This window comes from Schistocerca americana, chromosome 10 (assembly GCF_021461395.2).
Source record: "Schistocerca americana isolate TAMUIC-IGC-003095 chromosome 10, iqSchAmer2.1, whole genome shotgun sequence".
Taxonomy (NCBI): Eukaryota; Metazoa; Arthropoda; class Insecta; order Orthoptera; family Acrididae; genus Schistocerca; species Schistocerca americana.
In genome coordinates, this window is record NC_060128.1 from 133,367,367 (window position 1) to 133,383,286 (window position 15,920).

Below are 15,920 nucleotides of genomic sequence, written 5' to 3' on the forward strand. Positions count from 1 at the left end.
GATTGGAAAACCAATTGATCGGTCGTGGTGGAGATCATGATCAACAATTCATGTCATGGTCTCCACGCTCTCCCGACTTAACCCCATGCGATTTCTTTCTGTGGGGTTATGTGAAAGATTCAGTGTTTAAACCTCCTCTACCAAGAAACGTGCCAGAACTGCGAACTCGAGTCAACGATGCTTTCGAACTCACTGATGGGGACATGCTGCGCCGAGTGTCGGAGGAACTTGATTATCGGCTTGATGTCTGCCGAATCACTAAAGGGGCACATACCGAACATTTTTGAATGCCTAAAAAAACTTTTTGAGTTTTTGTATGTGTGTGTAAAGCATTGTGAAAATATCTCAAATAATAAAGTTATTGTAGAGCTGTGAAGTCGCTTCAATCATTTGTAATAACCCTGTAGTTCTAAGTTCTAGGGGACTGATGGCCTCAGATGTTAAGTCCCATAGTGATCAGAGCCATTTGAACTATTCCATACCCGTACACATCCATCCGCTCGATACAATTTGAAACTAGACTCGTCTTACCAGGCAACATGTTTCCAGTCGCCAACAGTCTAGTCTCGGTGTTGACGGGCCCACGCCAGGCGTGAAGCTTTGTGACGTGCAGTCGTCAAGGTTACACGAGTGGGCTTTCGGCTCCGAAAGCCCATATCGATGATGTTTCGTTTAATGGTTCGCACACAGACGTGTTGATGGCCCAACATTGAAATCTGCAGCAGTTTGCGGAAGGTTTGCACTTCTGTCACTGTGAACTATTCTCTTGAGTCATTCGCCCCGTTCGTGCAGGAATTTTTTCCGGCCGTAGCGATCTCGTAGATTTGTTTTTATTCCTGATCCCTGATATTCACGGTATAGTCGTGAAATGGTCATATGGGAGAATCCCCACTTCATCGCTACCTCGAAGATGCTGTGTTCCACCGCTCCTGCGCCGCCTACAACACAACATTGAAACTCACTTAAATCTTGATAACCTGCCATTGTAGCAGCAAGTAACCAATCTAACAACTGCGCCAGACACTTGTAGTGTTATATAGGTGTTGCCAATCACCTGTTTACATATCTCTGTATTTGAATGCGCATGTCTGTAAATAGGCAACGGCCTTGCCGCAGTGGATACACCGGTTCCCGTGAGATCACCGAAGTTAAGCGCTGTCGGGCGTGGTCGGCACTTGGATGGGTGACCATCCAGGCCGCCATGCGCTGTTGCTGTTTTTCGGCATGCACTGAGCCTCGTGATGCCAACTGAGGAGCTACTCGACCGAATAGTAGCGGCGTCGGTCAAGAATACCATCATAACGACCGGGGGAGCAGTGTGCTCCTATCCGCATCCTCCACTGAGGATGACATGGCGGTCGAATGGTCCAGGTAGGCCACTCGTGGCCTGAAGACGGAGTGCTGTACTTTGCTTGTCTGTACATAGCGTGTGGTGCTGTGCTGTATTCCGTCAAACGTCGAAATAGGGCTGTCAGGCAAGGCGCAGTGCGGAAGTCGTTCTCAGGGCGGGGAGACATGCGGTGGCGCGCGCTGACTCGAGGAAGCGGAGTGATGGAAGCCCGCCCAGGCGGCCCCGTTACGGCGTGTGGGCGCGCGACCTGGCAGCAGAGCCGGCCAGGGCTGGGCTGGGCTGGCTGACGGACGGCGCGCCATTGACGAGGCGCGTCACGGCGCCGGCCGACGCCCGCCGCGTCCACAATGCGGCGCCGGCGCCACCGACGTGTGTGGCGTCGTCCGTCGGTCGCGCCGGCTGAACGCGCGCATTAAGTACGCGCCGCTCGCGCCTCCATAAGGCGCTTTCGCTCCTCGACGGAAATGGACGGCCTTGGCAGTGGCAGCGATTCGTTACGCGCCACTGGTTTATCACTGTTCCAGCAGGACTCGCAGACTGTCAATAACAACCCGTGGCAGTACGAGTCACGGCCTCTGTTTGAATGTAATCACAAGGTTTATGCCATTAAAATTGCTACACCAAGTAGAAATTCAGATGATAAACGGCTATTCATTGGACAAATATACACTCCTGGAAATTGAAATAAGAACACCGTGAATTCATTGTCCCAGGAAGGGGAAACTTTATTGACACATTCCTGGGGTCAGATACATCACATGATCACACTGACAGAACCACACGCACATAGACACAGGCAACAGAGCATGCACAATGTCGGCACTAGCACAGTGTATATCCACCTTTCGCAGCAATGCAGGCTGCTATTCTCCCATGGAGACGATCGTAGAGATGCTGGATGTAGTCCTGTGGAACAGCTTGCCATGCCATTTCCACCTGGCGCCTCAGTTGGACCAGCGTTCGTGCTGGACGTGCACCGCCTGAGACGACGCTTTATCCAGTCCCAAACATGCTCAATGGGGGACAGATCCGGAGATCTTGCTGGCCAGGGTAGTTGACTTACACCTTCTAGAGCACGTTGGGTGGCACGGGATACATGCGGACGTGCATTGTCCTGTTGGAACAGCAAGTTCCCTTGCCGGTCTAGGAATGGTAGAACGATGGGTTCGATGACGGTTTGGATGTACCGTGCACTATTCAGTGTCCCCTCGACGATCACCAGTGGTGTACGGCCAGTGTAGGAGATCGCTCCCCACACCATGATGCCGGGTGTTGGCCCTGTGTGCCTCGGTCGTATGCAGTCCTGACTGTGGCGCTCACCTGCACGGCGCCAAACACGCATACGACCATCATTGGCACCAAGGCAGAAGCGACTCTCATCGCTGAAGACGACACGTCTCCATTCGTCCCTCCATTCACGCCTGTCGCGACACCACTGGAGGCGGGCTGCACGATGTTGGGGCGTGAGCGGAAGACGGCCTAACGGTGTGCGGGACCGCAGCCCAGCTTCATGGAGACGGTTGCGAATGGTCCTCGCCGATACCCCAGGAGCAACAGTGTCCCTAATTTGCTGGGAAGTGGCGGTGCGGTCCCCTACGGCACTGCGTAGGATCCTACGGTCTTGGCGTGCATCCGTGCGTCGCTGCGGTCCGGTCCCAGGTCGCCGGGCACGTGCACCTTCCGCCGACCACTGGCGACAACATCGATGTACTGTGGAGACCTCACGCCCCACGTGTTGAGCAATTCGGCGGTACGTCCACCCGGCCTCCCGCATGCCCACTATACGCCCTCGCTCAAAGTCCGTCAACTGCACGTACGGTTCACGTCCACGCTGTCGCGGCATGCTACCAGTGTTAAAGACTGCGATGGAGCTCCGTATGCCATGGCAAACTGGCTGACACTGACGGCGGCGGTGCACAAATGCTGCGCAGCTAGCGCCATTCGACGGCCAACACCGCGGTTCCTGGTGTGTCCGCTGTGCCGTGCGTGTGATCATTGCTTGTACAGCCCTCTCGCAGTGTCCGGAGCAAGTATGGTGGGTCTGACACACCGGTGTCAATGTGTTCTTTTTTCCATTTCCAGGAGTGTATTATACTAGAACTGACATGTGATTACATTTTCTCGCAATTTGGGTGCATAGATGTTGAGAAATCAGTATCCAGAACAACCACCTCTGGCCGTAATAACGGCCCTGATACGCCTGGGCATTGAGGCAAACAGAGCTGGGATGGCTTCTACAGGTACAGCTGCCCATGCAGCTTCAACACGATAACACAGTTCATCAAGAGTTGTGACGAGCCAGTTGCTCGGCCACCATTGACCTGACGTTTTCAGTTGGTGAGAGATCTGGAGAATGTGCTGGCCAGGGCATCAGGTGATCATTTTCTCTATCCAGAAAGGCCCTTACAGGACTTGAAACGTGTGGTCGTGCATTATCCTTCTGAAATGTAGAGTTTCGCAGGGGTCGAATGAAGGGTAGAGCCACGGGTCGTAATACATCTGAAATGTAACGTCCACTGTTCAAAGTGCCGTCAATGCGAACAAGAGGTGACCGAGGCGTGTAACTAATCGCACCCCATACCATCACGCCGGAAGATACGCCAGTATGGCGATGACGAATACACGCTTCCAATGTGCGTTCACCACGATATTGACAAACACGGATGCGACCATCATGATGCTGTAAACAGAACTGGGATTCATCCGAAAAAATGACGTTTTGACATTCGTGCACCCAGATTCGTCGTTGAGTACAGCATCGCAGGCGCTCCTGTCTGTGATGCAGCTCAAGGGTAACCGTAGCCGTGGTCTCCGAGCTGATAGTCCATGCTGCTGCAAACGTCGTCGAACTGTTCGTGCAGATGGTTGTTATTTTACAAACGTTCCCATCTGTTGACTCAGGGGTCGAGACGTGGCTGTACGATCCGTCACAGCCATGCGGATAACATGTCTGTCATCTCGACTGCTAGTGGTACGAAGCCGTTGGGATCCAGCACGGCGTTACGTATTACCCTCCTGAACTCACCGATCCATGTTCTGCTAACAGTCATTGTATCTCGACCAACGCGAGCAGCAATGTCGAGAGACGATAAACCGCAGTCGCGATAGGCTAGAATCCGACCTTTATCAAAGTCGGAAACGTGATGGTACGAATTTCTCCTCCTTACACGAGGCATCAAAACAACATTTCACCAGGCAACGCCGGTCAACTGCTGTTTGTGTGTGAGAAATCGGATGGAAACTTTCCTTATGCCAGCACGTTGTAGGTGTCGCCACCGGCGCCAACCTTGTGTGAATGTTCTGAAAAGCTAATCATTTGCATGTTACATCATCTTCTTCCTGTCGGTTAAATTTCGCGTCTGTAGCACTTCATCTTCGTGGTGTAGCAATTTTAATAGCCAGTAGTGTAAATGTGCTCTCAATACAGGATGTTTTGAGGCGTAACATGTTCGCGTGGCGTATTAGGAAATGTCTATCATTGAGGTCGGATGTTACGCCATAAACAGCAACGACACGTACCGCAAAATTTTTGACTTGATGCGCTAGGAGCGCTGCTGTAGCGTCATGTGACGGGGATGCACGCTAGCTTAAGTATGTTAATCAGACCCGCGGACCACCAAAAGTTGCTCATGCCTGCCTTACAACACAGACAATACAGATCACGCATGACGTCATTATATTGGAACCAACCTCTTGCCCAGCTGACTAGTGAAGGCATTCATTTGCAGTCGACTTCTCGGATCCCGGCAACTTCTCGAAATCTGCTGTATTTATCTTAATTCTAGTACGTTCAGTAAACGTTTCTTTATCGTAATGGATTAAAAACGTCCATCTTTTTGCATGAGTACATTTTTTGTTTTGTTCATTCCCCAATCACGTTTGAACACAGTACAGGTTTTATGTAGGTTTGATATACAGTGGCCGGCCGGTGTGGCCGAGCGGTTCTAGGCGCTTCTGAGCCATTTGAACCATTTGACGGAATCTCAATTTCTAATTCTTTGGTTGAACATTTTGCGTATAATAAACATCTTCTGATATACTACGCTTATTATCTTGATACTGTCTAGGTACTTTTACTGTATGAAGCAAAAATCATAAATTCTGAACGTTCATATTGTGTAAAAACTGGACATTATCTATAGAAACAGATGTCATTTCTTACAAAACTGTAATAAAACGTTTGACAAGTACTGTTGAGAAATCGTCAGAAAACTAAATGCTTTCTGCCTAACTGATATTTTGTCTCCTACTCCTGTGAAAGCAGCGAACTTAAATGACTCGTAGAGCAACAAATACAGAAATCCAAGGAAAAACAGTTATTCCATTACTTAAAAAAGGAAGAGCTCTCAAAAGAAAGCTTCAAATTGATTATTACCGCTACACCTGGCGAAATCTAAAAACGACAAACACTGCATTAATGTAGAGAATATCGAACAAATGGGTGCATGTGTAACAGTAGGACAAGTCGTTTATCTGATAAAATCGGTGCTTGATTAGAGCTGCAAGCGAGAAAAACTCTGTCAGATCCACTTCGAGTCGTGTGTAATGATAGGAACTTGACTTTTCGCCCTCCGTCACGTAACTCAGATGCTTGTTTTAAATCGTAACGTCATTTATACAAGGGAGTGTGCCATCTACTTGTACTGGGTCTTTATAATTGAAATGCAGCGACTCACGAAGACTCAGTATGGGCCATAATTATCGTATAGCAGCGAAGCTTAGTAGATATCGTAATTCGCTAATGCGGAACCGAATTATGCTAGAAACAAAAAGTAGTTCCAGTTTTGGCCACAGGTGCAGATGTGACGCTACATTATTTCGTCGACGTCTGCGGTACTCACTTTGAACAAATTTTGCAAAGGGCTGTTAATAATATCAACATTGCAGCTTTCTTAAATGTTCCATTTTCTCTGTACACGTCCCTTACGTACTTCATTACATACGGAAAATTTCTGTACGTCTTTCTTTTATCCACAGCACCAGATTTGCACCTGGTAACCTAACTTGGAACTAATTTTTTTTTCAGCGTAAATCAATTTGTATTAATGCATTAGAATGTCTGCCAAGTTTTACTGCCGCGCGATAATTACAGCCCGCGCTGTCAATAGTTGCACTTTAATTATAGCCACCCAGCATCTATGGTCTAACTGCACTATCTAAAGTAAACGCAAGTTACGTCTACTGCTTTCGGCTGCCATTCGGGCAATGTGTTTGCGTAGTCCAGCGACCAGCGTGGTTTATTAAATGTGTTCAGTGTGAGGAGAACTTAAGTTAACCTATCGTAACGGTATTTGTCATGTTCGGTCGACTGTGAGCCACAATCCTTTCTTTTTTTTCTTACAAGAGCTACAAACTTTGAGACTTAAACTGATTGTGTTTTGTCTGACTACTAGTGCTAACAGGTACTGCTAGACATCAGCACACAGTCCTCGTTAGGCTCCGTTCCCCACACGATTTAGTAGAGAACTCGTTCATACTAAAAAAAAAAAAAAAAAAAAAAGGAAAAAAATGGTGCTTCAGGACCACCTGTTACGCAAACTCAGATGTTCCTTTTTATGGTCAGACATCTTTGCTCAAATGGTTCAGATGGCTCTGAGCACTATGGGACTTAACATCTGAGGTCATCAGTCCCCCTAGAACTTAGAACTACTTATACCTAACCAACCTAAGGGCATCACACAGCTCCATGCCCGAGGCAGGGTTCGAACCTGCGACCGTAGCAGTCACGCGGTTCCGGACTGAAGAGGCTAGAACTGCTCTTCCATCGCGGCCGGCTAGACATCTTTGTCCCACAATCAATGGGTACTACTTTCTGGCACTATTTTCCAGAACGTTGGGTTCTGTAGAGCCCTATTTGCATTATCGAATAGCTTGCCACAGCTAATTTGCTGCTGCCTGTCCTAATCTGGGCGCTTATCTATTATGCAAATGTACACAGAGGTGAGAGAAGTTTTGATTATAACCTTTGCGAAGTAGTTAATCTAAACCATGTGCAGTGTTTCTTTGTGTATTTCCACAATACACGAGGTGGCATATGAGGACATAGACCACGAAAATAACTGTAATAAGCTATACGGTAATATAAAGAACACCCTGCGGTAGCTAACATTACAGAAAATAATACTAGAGGAAATGCACTCACTGACGTAGGTACAAAGGTGGTGAAAGATATTTCCCTATTACAATCGTGAGTTGCTTGCGCAGAAGGCGGTCCTGGAATTCAGTTTGAAAACATGACTGGTTTTAGACCTTCAAAACCAACAAATATTATGGACATAATGACGTCCTTATTTTGCAACACTTTTCACACAAAGTTATTCGACCCACCTCGATTTCCAGTCTTGCACCAAGCTGTTCATTTGAGGTCTGTAACTGCACCCAGCGTTCTCATTTATTTGTCCTATATGTTATATTCCCAGTAATGAAATCTGCGAGGTATGGGTCACGTTGTATTTCTCTCAGAACCGGTAAAAAACAATTCAACAGAATGATAGGTCGATGGAGCATAGTCGAAGTAAATCTGGCGAAAGTGCTGGAATTGTATTGGGAAATGACGCAGTAAAAGTAATTATGACTTGTATTGTATTCAAGTCTTCGTCTTCTTCTACAGTTCGTATGTCTCGTTCTTAACCCCACTACCAAATGAGTCCTACGATCGTATCAACGTGGTCCTTTTATTCTAATTCTAATGCATGAGGAAGCACGAAAAATTTTATACCGCTGAGAAGGATGGTTAAGGTTATTATTTTCATTTTCCAACAGGATTCACTCTCGTACCAACAGTTTTTCTAACGCATACTTCACTGTAACCTGTAATCCCAATAGCTGTCTACTGCATCCTACATCCACTGCTCGCTTGATACCTCTGGATATGCCATGTGTTCCCATGAATCTATTCATACTTTTTTTAGTCATGTGTTGCTATATTGCATTTTCCTCCCCCGTTCTATCCACTACCTATTCATTAGTTCCTCAATTTACCTAAGGAAACTTCCGTAGCCTTTGAGCTCCAGCTGTTCATCTCTTGGAGATTCTGGCGTCTTTTACGTCTTTACTAACACGGCATTGGTGTCGGGCTTATTTTTCCTGTCGACAATACGCAACACGCGACTGTGACAGCAGGAAAAACTTTGTATTGCTGCGAAGAATGGAAGAAATTGTTCTATTGGTGTTCCACACGGTTTCATTCTTGTGCCAATAGTTTCTGAACGTACACCTTCAATGCAAGGTGTATAGATAGTGTCGTCGGCTAGTGGAATGGACCAGTTGAGGCCTGTGTTTGGAGAGTGCCTGGCATGGGGTGGAGTCGACGTCAACTGGACATAATTCATTTAGCCGCTCAACTGGCCAGAGGGTCCTGCATTCAGTTAGTTCGAATCCTGGAAGAACTGGAATTTTCTTTGACTAACTACCACTGTATTAGTGCTAGACTGTTTTTTCCTACTGACTCGATACCACCATGCATGAAGAATCAGAAAAAATTCTGTGCCACGAGAAATGATGACCTGATTTCTACTTTGGTGTGTCGACAGGGTGTTACTCTAGAACTATTGTGTACATAGCTCCGCGTAGTCAGCGCGTACACAACTTTCCCACTAGAGCGCGCCCCGCTAAGCACAACAGCGCAGGCGCAGCGCTCGTCCGTCTCCGCACTACGAGATGGCGCTGTCTTAGAGACGGACCAAATTCTGCTTCCGCCGATCGGCGTATTAATATGTAACGCAGCCAATGAGATTGCTGCTAACGTAGAACCATTTCTCCTCGCGGATCACACTCGCGCAGTGATACATGAACGCTGGAGGTATTATAACGAGTGTACAAACCTCCGATTAGTCAGTCTGCATTAGTCTGCATTTGTCTGCATAAGTCTGTACCAGTCTGCATTAGTCTGTACCAGTCTATAGTCAAGTTTCAGTCTGCGCCTAATAAGATTAAAATATTCCTGTACATAGCCATGAAGATAAATGACTAGACACTTTTTCAAGTATCAGAGATATGTGAGAATAAGATTAACGTACCAAGACCAAAGGAACTTCAGATTGTCAATTGCAAACAGCATCCAGAATCAAGTTACGCAATATCTATCCTTTTTATTATTTTGTTAAATGTGTGTGAAAATTAATCAAGTTCTGTTTAAAGTTGGTCGCCGTCAATCTGCTACTCTAAGCGTGCAAGTGGCATTTCTATCCTCTGACCTAACGGCAGAAGATAAACACGCCACGATAAGACCACGAGACATATTGCTGACACTCGCCTACTTCGTTAGAGCGACAAGACAAATGATTTGATGGTGTGTGTACCGAAGGTCTTACAGTACGCACACCACAAGTATCAATAGTTTTTTAAACAAATGCATCATTGTAAGCTGTCCGCCCCCGGTAGCAGCGTGATCAGCGCGACAGAATGTCAGTCCTGAGGCCCCGGGTTCTATTCCCGGCTGGGTCGGAGATTTTCTCCGCTCAGGGACTGGGTGTTGTGTTGTCCTAATCATCATCATTTCATCCCCATCGACGCCCAAGTAGCCGAAGTGGCGTCAACTCGAAAGACCTGCACCTGGCGAACGGTCTACCCGGCGGGAGGCCCTAGTCACACGACAGTTATATTTTTATTGTAAGCTGTAGTGCTACTACTTTCTTTACTGTGTGCTACATCAGCTTGAACGTGATTGCTGTATTCTACTCTTTGTCACACTCCACAGATTTTACCACATTCACCTACCTCCCTTAACAAACCCATTCATTGATACCTCAAAATGCGTCTTATGCTCCTATCAGCCTGCTCCTTCTTTTAGTCCAGTGGTTCAGAACTGCTCTTTCCTCTCCCTTCCGATTCAGTACCTCTTAACTAGTTACTTGATTTATCGATCAAATGTACAGGTAACTTCTGTAGCGGTTGCGTTCAAACAGTTGAAATCCAGTCTTCTTTAACTAACTAATACTATATTAGTGTTGGACCTATTGTTCCTATCGGCAAGAAGCGACACACGACCGTACATCAAGAAGCAGAAAAAATTTTGTATCACTGAAAAGAAAGAGATGAATATTTGTATGTTCCACAGGGTTTCATTATCGTGCCAAAATTTTTTGAGTGGGCACCTTCACTGAAAGCCATGTAGATGATGTCGTTGTCTGGTGAAATGGACCAATTCAGGTCCGTAATTCGCGTGTTTCGAGAGAGCCTGACATGAGGTGGACTGGACATAATTCATTTAGACGCTCAACTGGCCAGAGGGTCCTGCATTCAGTTAGTTCGAATCCTGCAAGAACTGACATTTTCTCTGACTAACTACCGCTATATCAGCGCTGAACTGATTATTCCTACTGACAAGACGCCACCTTGCGTGCAGAAGCAGAAACAATTCTTTGGCGCAAGAAAGGATGAGTTGGATTCTATTTTGGTGTCCCATAGGGTTTCACTCTAGTACCAACAGTTTTTTAAGCACACAGTTCATTGTAAGCTATAGTGCTAGTAGTTTGTGTACTTTTGCTACATCTGTTTAAACTTGTTTGCTGTATTCTACCCTTCATCACCCTCTACAGATTTTACTTGCTTCACCTGTCTCCATTACCAAAACTACTCGTTAATATTGAGGATGTGTGTTTTGGTCCTGTCAGCCTACTCCTTCTTTTACTGTAGTGGTTCAGTACTGCTCTTTCCTCTCCCTTCCAATTCAGTACTTCAACATTAGTTACCTGATCTGTCGATTAGATTTACAGGCAACAGCAGTTGCATTCAAACAGTTCAGATTCTGGAGGCGCTGGCATCTTCTTTAACGAACACTATATTGATGTTGGACCTATTGTTCCTATTGGCAAGAAGGGACACGCGAGCGTACATCAAGAAGCAGAAAAAATTTTGTATCACTGAAAAGAATACTTGTATGTTCCACAGCGTTTCATTATCGTGCCAATAGTTTTTGAGCGGGCACCTTCACTGAATCCTGAGCAGATGATGTCGTCGGCTGGTGGGGTGGACCAGTTCAGGTCCGTAATTCGCGTGTTTGGAGAGAGCCTGACATGGGGTAGACTGGACATAATTCATTTAGGCGCTCAACTGGCCAGAGGGTCCTGCATTTAGTTACTTCGAATCCTGGAAGAACTGGCATTTTCTTTGACTAACTACCACTATATTAGCGCTGAACTGATTATTCCTACAGACAAGACGCCACCTTGCGTGAGGAAGCAGAAACAATTCTTTGGCGAAAGAAAGGATGAGATGGACTCTATTTTGGTATTCGACAAGGTTTCACTCCAGTACCAACAGTTTTTTAAACACACAGTTCATTGTAAGCTATAGTGCTAGTAGTTTGTTTACTTTTGCTACATCTGTTTAAACTTGATTGCTGTATTCTACCCTTCATCACCCTGTACAGGTTTTACCTTATTCACCTGTCTCCGTTACCAAAATAACTCGTTAATGTTGAGGATGCGTCTTTTGCTCCTATCAGCCTACTCCTTCTTTTAGTCCAGTGACTCAGAACTGCTCTTTCCTCTCCCTACCGAGCCGACCGGGATGGCCGAGCGCTTCTAGGCGCTACAGTCTGGAACCGCGAGACCGCTATGGTCGCAGGTTCGAATCCTGCCTCGAGCATGGATGTGTGTGATGTCCTTAGGTTAGTTAGGTTTAAGTATTTCTAACTTCTAGGGGACTGATGACCTCAGAAGATCAGTCTCATAGTGCTCAGAACCATTTGAACCATTTTTTCTTCCTTTCGATTCAGTACTTCAACCTTAGTTACCTGAGCTGTCGATTAGATATACAGGCAACAGCAGTTGCATTGAAACAGTGCAGATGCTGGTGGCGCTGATGTCTTCCTTAACGAACACTATATTGATGTTGGACCTATTGTTCCTATCGGCAAGAAGAGACACACGACCGTACATCAAGAAACAGAAAAAAAATTGTATCACTGAAAAGAATGAGATAAATATTTGTATGTTCCACAGGGTTTCATTCTCGTGCCAATAGTTTTTGAGCGGGCACCTTCACTGGAACCTGGGTAGATGATGACGTCGCCTGGTGGGGTGGACCAGTTCAGGTCCGTAATTCGCGTGTTTGGAGAGAGCCTGACATGGGGTGGACTGGACATAATTCATTTAGCCGCTCAACTGGCCAGAGGGACCCGCGAACCGGCCCGCTCGCCGCGCGCATGCGCGGACTCCCGGCGTCCCGGCGCAGAGAGGGGTGCGCGCCGCTCGGGAGGCGAGCGTCGCTGTGTGGCAGGCAGCGCCGCGACGCCGGCCGGAGTGGGGGCGGGAGAGCGCGAGAGAGACCGATAGGGAGAGGGAGAGAGAAAGAGAGGGAGAGAGAGCGCCGCGGCGCCCGGCAGCGCCGAGCGCGCCCGCTCAGTCCGGCCGACAATCCCAACGCTGGCGCACCTCGGTTCGCAAACCACGACGACGCCGATCTCGACGCCGACGCCGACGATGACTACGACGCGGTGATCCGAAACCAGTCGCACCGCGTCGAGCGCCGAGAAGTGGCCAGCCGAAGGTTCCTCATGCGCTGCTTTGCTTTGTAGCAACTGCTCTGCAATCGGGCGTAACACCTCGAGAACTGAGACGGAAACGCCTGTCTTCCTACATCCGCAAGACCACTCACCACGCCCGACGGCCCACCGGGATCGCAGTTTTCTGTGAAGGTGCGCGTTCAAAATCTTTTTGTCACAGTGAACACCTGCGGAACGCCAACTTGAAAATTTACCCCTGCCTTTCCAGTGGTGGAAATTTTTTTCTGCTTCTTCACGTACGGTCGCGTCTTGTCACACCAGTGCCTCTGTAATCATTCAACTGCTTTTTACAATCCAGCACAGGCGCTGCAGAGATTACTTTAAGAGTCACTCCCTAGCTGGCGTGAGCGCACAACGCTTATTTCAGCGGAGAAAATAAACAGTGTGTGCTGACAGTTCAGTTGTCAAACAGTTGCGCAACGCTCTCGCTTGCACCCAACAGCTACCAAGACGTCAACAGCTTTTTCCACCTGCGACTGACAATCGATCTTCTCGACTGATCTGGGGAGAAGAAAAAGGGACACTGACAGAGTGACACCTCGTGAAACGTACAACGTGCATAAACAACCTGCAGCGCTAACCTTGCTAATCAACTAGAAGCATTTCTTCCTCGTCTGTGGTCATTTTTTCTCAACAGGAAAAAAAAAGTGTCTGCCGCATTGAGAGTCGGACTGGAAGGCACGCGCGAATTTTTCCTGTCGAAGTTCTGTCTGACGTTTAGTGACGCTAGATTACGACAGGACAGATAAATAACAGAAACCAGTTTTGTTGCCAGTGTAAAAATATAGTAACTGTCATAGACGAAAAGAATTATTTTCTTTCACATGGGTGCTGTGATAGCGTTTTGCGACCAATAACGATTAGCCAAAGGAAACAATGTGATATTTTCGGATGAGCTGAATTAGAACTGTGCGGAGGTGCAGAGAGAAAACTTTATATTTCTACAAGTACAGCGAGATACGACGGCTCTTGCGTGTGATATTGCTAATAATTACGGAACTCTGTTAACGAGCTTGCTGCACCAAAGTCGTGACAATCAACGTACGAAGCGAAGTAAAAGGAGCTTGTGTGCTGTCATTTCTTCCGAGAAACTATTGGCATTGGAAGAGTGATAGAAGGAAGGAGGAGTAATTGTGTTTCGAGGGGAAGAAGTGAGGAGTTATTTATTCTTTCCAAGCGAGACGCGTCAGCTGTTCCTTCGCCGCGACGGAGTCGTTAGGAATTGCTGACCGTGGCGTAGTCGGCCCTTGTACAAGGTCCTATCTGGAAAAGAGACGGACAGCTGTCTTTGATATGCATATCGTCTCGTTGCAACCGCTTACGTGTGTACAAGTCTCCGGCGATAGAAGGTAGAGGGGGAGAAACCAAAAGGAAGAATACAACTTTACCAAAGGCTTTGCGCGTCGTTTGGTCTCGCCAGTTGTAGACAGTCGAGCACTCGTTAAGCTGTTGAATGGAGCGTGGAGACCACTGTGGGACCAGTGTTTTAGACAGTGGCGAATGTTTACATTCGCAGTGACGTCAGAAGAAGTGTCTGTGGAGATACAGCACCTTTGACCAGTCTCGCCTACCGGGAGGTGGTTCGACATACGGCAGGGAGAGGGGGTAAAGTTTAGTGGTGCGTGGCGTGGGTGGAAAGCCTTCCACGTGGTGGCCGGCCGAGTACACGTGTACCGCACGAGACGAACAACAAGTGCCGTTTGCCGTGATAAACTGGTGGCCATCAGTCAGGGCGACCTTATCGGACAGCGGACATCTCGCCAGCTTTCACTACACGATTACGACCGCCCCGAGCACGCCACCGCGATCCAACCCTTCCGCTGCGACACGCCACCGGCCTAGTCCACGGAAACGGGTTGTGTTTACAAGTGGTCGTTCCGGCCACGGAAGGAGGACCCGTCCACGGGAAGAAATGAAGGCCCCGTCTCTGATCCATACCTCCCGCTGAAACCGTATTCCTCTCGGAAACAGGCCACAAGTCCTTCCAAATCTACACCAGCTGTGGCGATCAGCTCGCGACGGACTGTCAACGCAGCCCCTAGGGACCCGAATGGCTGATATCCTCCCCAGAAATGATAGAACGGTGATACAAGTAGGTGAAGGTAGACTGCGTAGAGAACTGTCAAGAAGTGCGGAGATCCCTCGCGCAGGTGCCGTGCTGGAGAATCGCCCCGAACAGGTGGACAGTGTTACGAATGTCGCGAAGGGGCAGAAACTGTGACGAAAGCCCTTGAAGTACCTGCTACGAAAACGTCGTTCAACGAAGTGCCTTTAGTGTGGAACCAGAAAACGAAGTCTCTTCAGAGCGCAGCGTGACAGACAGCTATTTTTCTACAGAAAACTACAAGATAAAGGTAACTCCTCGTCTTTTTACATATCTCTTTCTTTTATCTTTTCTCTGTCATTTTTCCCGATGCTTATCAGAGCAGTAGACTGTGCACAGAATCCTTGCTAGAAAAAGAACCGTAAATGATTTTTTCCTCTTTATAGCAGAGCTCCGTAATCACAAATTGAGGAAACAAAACTCACAAGGGCAAAGATTTCCTTCAATATTACGTCTTTCTGCTTCAAATTTTGATAACCTACGGTAGCTTTCGTATGGCACTAATTTCTCTCTCACTACGCCTCCATTTTAATTCCAAGCGAACCTCCAAAACTACTGAAAAAAATGTAAAATAGAAGATATTGCTAAGTAAATGAGTTTCGATTATGCTTTCTTTTTTTCACAAATAAAAACAAACCACACTTCTTTCTATTCTGAGAGGAGGAAATTCTTGTGATTCCATTCCCTCAGAACGTTTACTGCGGAATAGGCTTCTTGAATCACGAAAATGATACAAAGTAAAATAATTTAATACTTCCCTTCTTCAAATTTTCCTTTTTATTTGAGAAGAGGAAATGCTAATGGCTCCACGCCTTAGAAAGTAAAAGACGTCGATCTGATTAACTCCCAGCGTTTAACATTGTGCATTATGAAAATCGTGGACACATTTAGTTCGGCATCAGAAGTCAATTCAGGTGCTGTTGATTTTCATTTACATTAGTTATATGTTGTTTTCT

General features: G+C 47.1%; 1 pseudogene; it reads left to right on the top strand.

Annotated features, from left to right (window-relative positions):
* Positions 1–1,097: 1,097 nt before the first annotated feature.
* LOC124552779 lies at positions 1,098–1,215 on the top strand (annotated as a pseudogene).
* Positions 1,216–15,920: the final 14,705 nt, after the last annotated feature.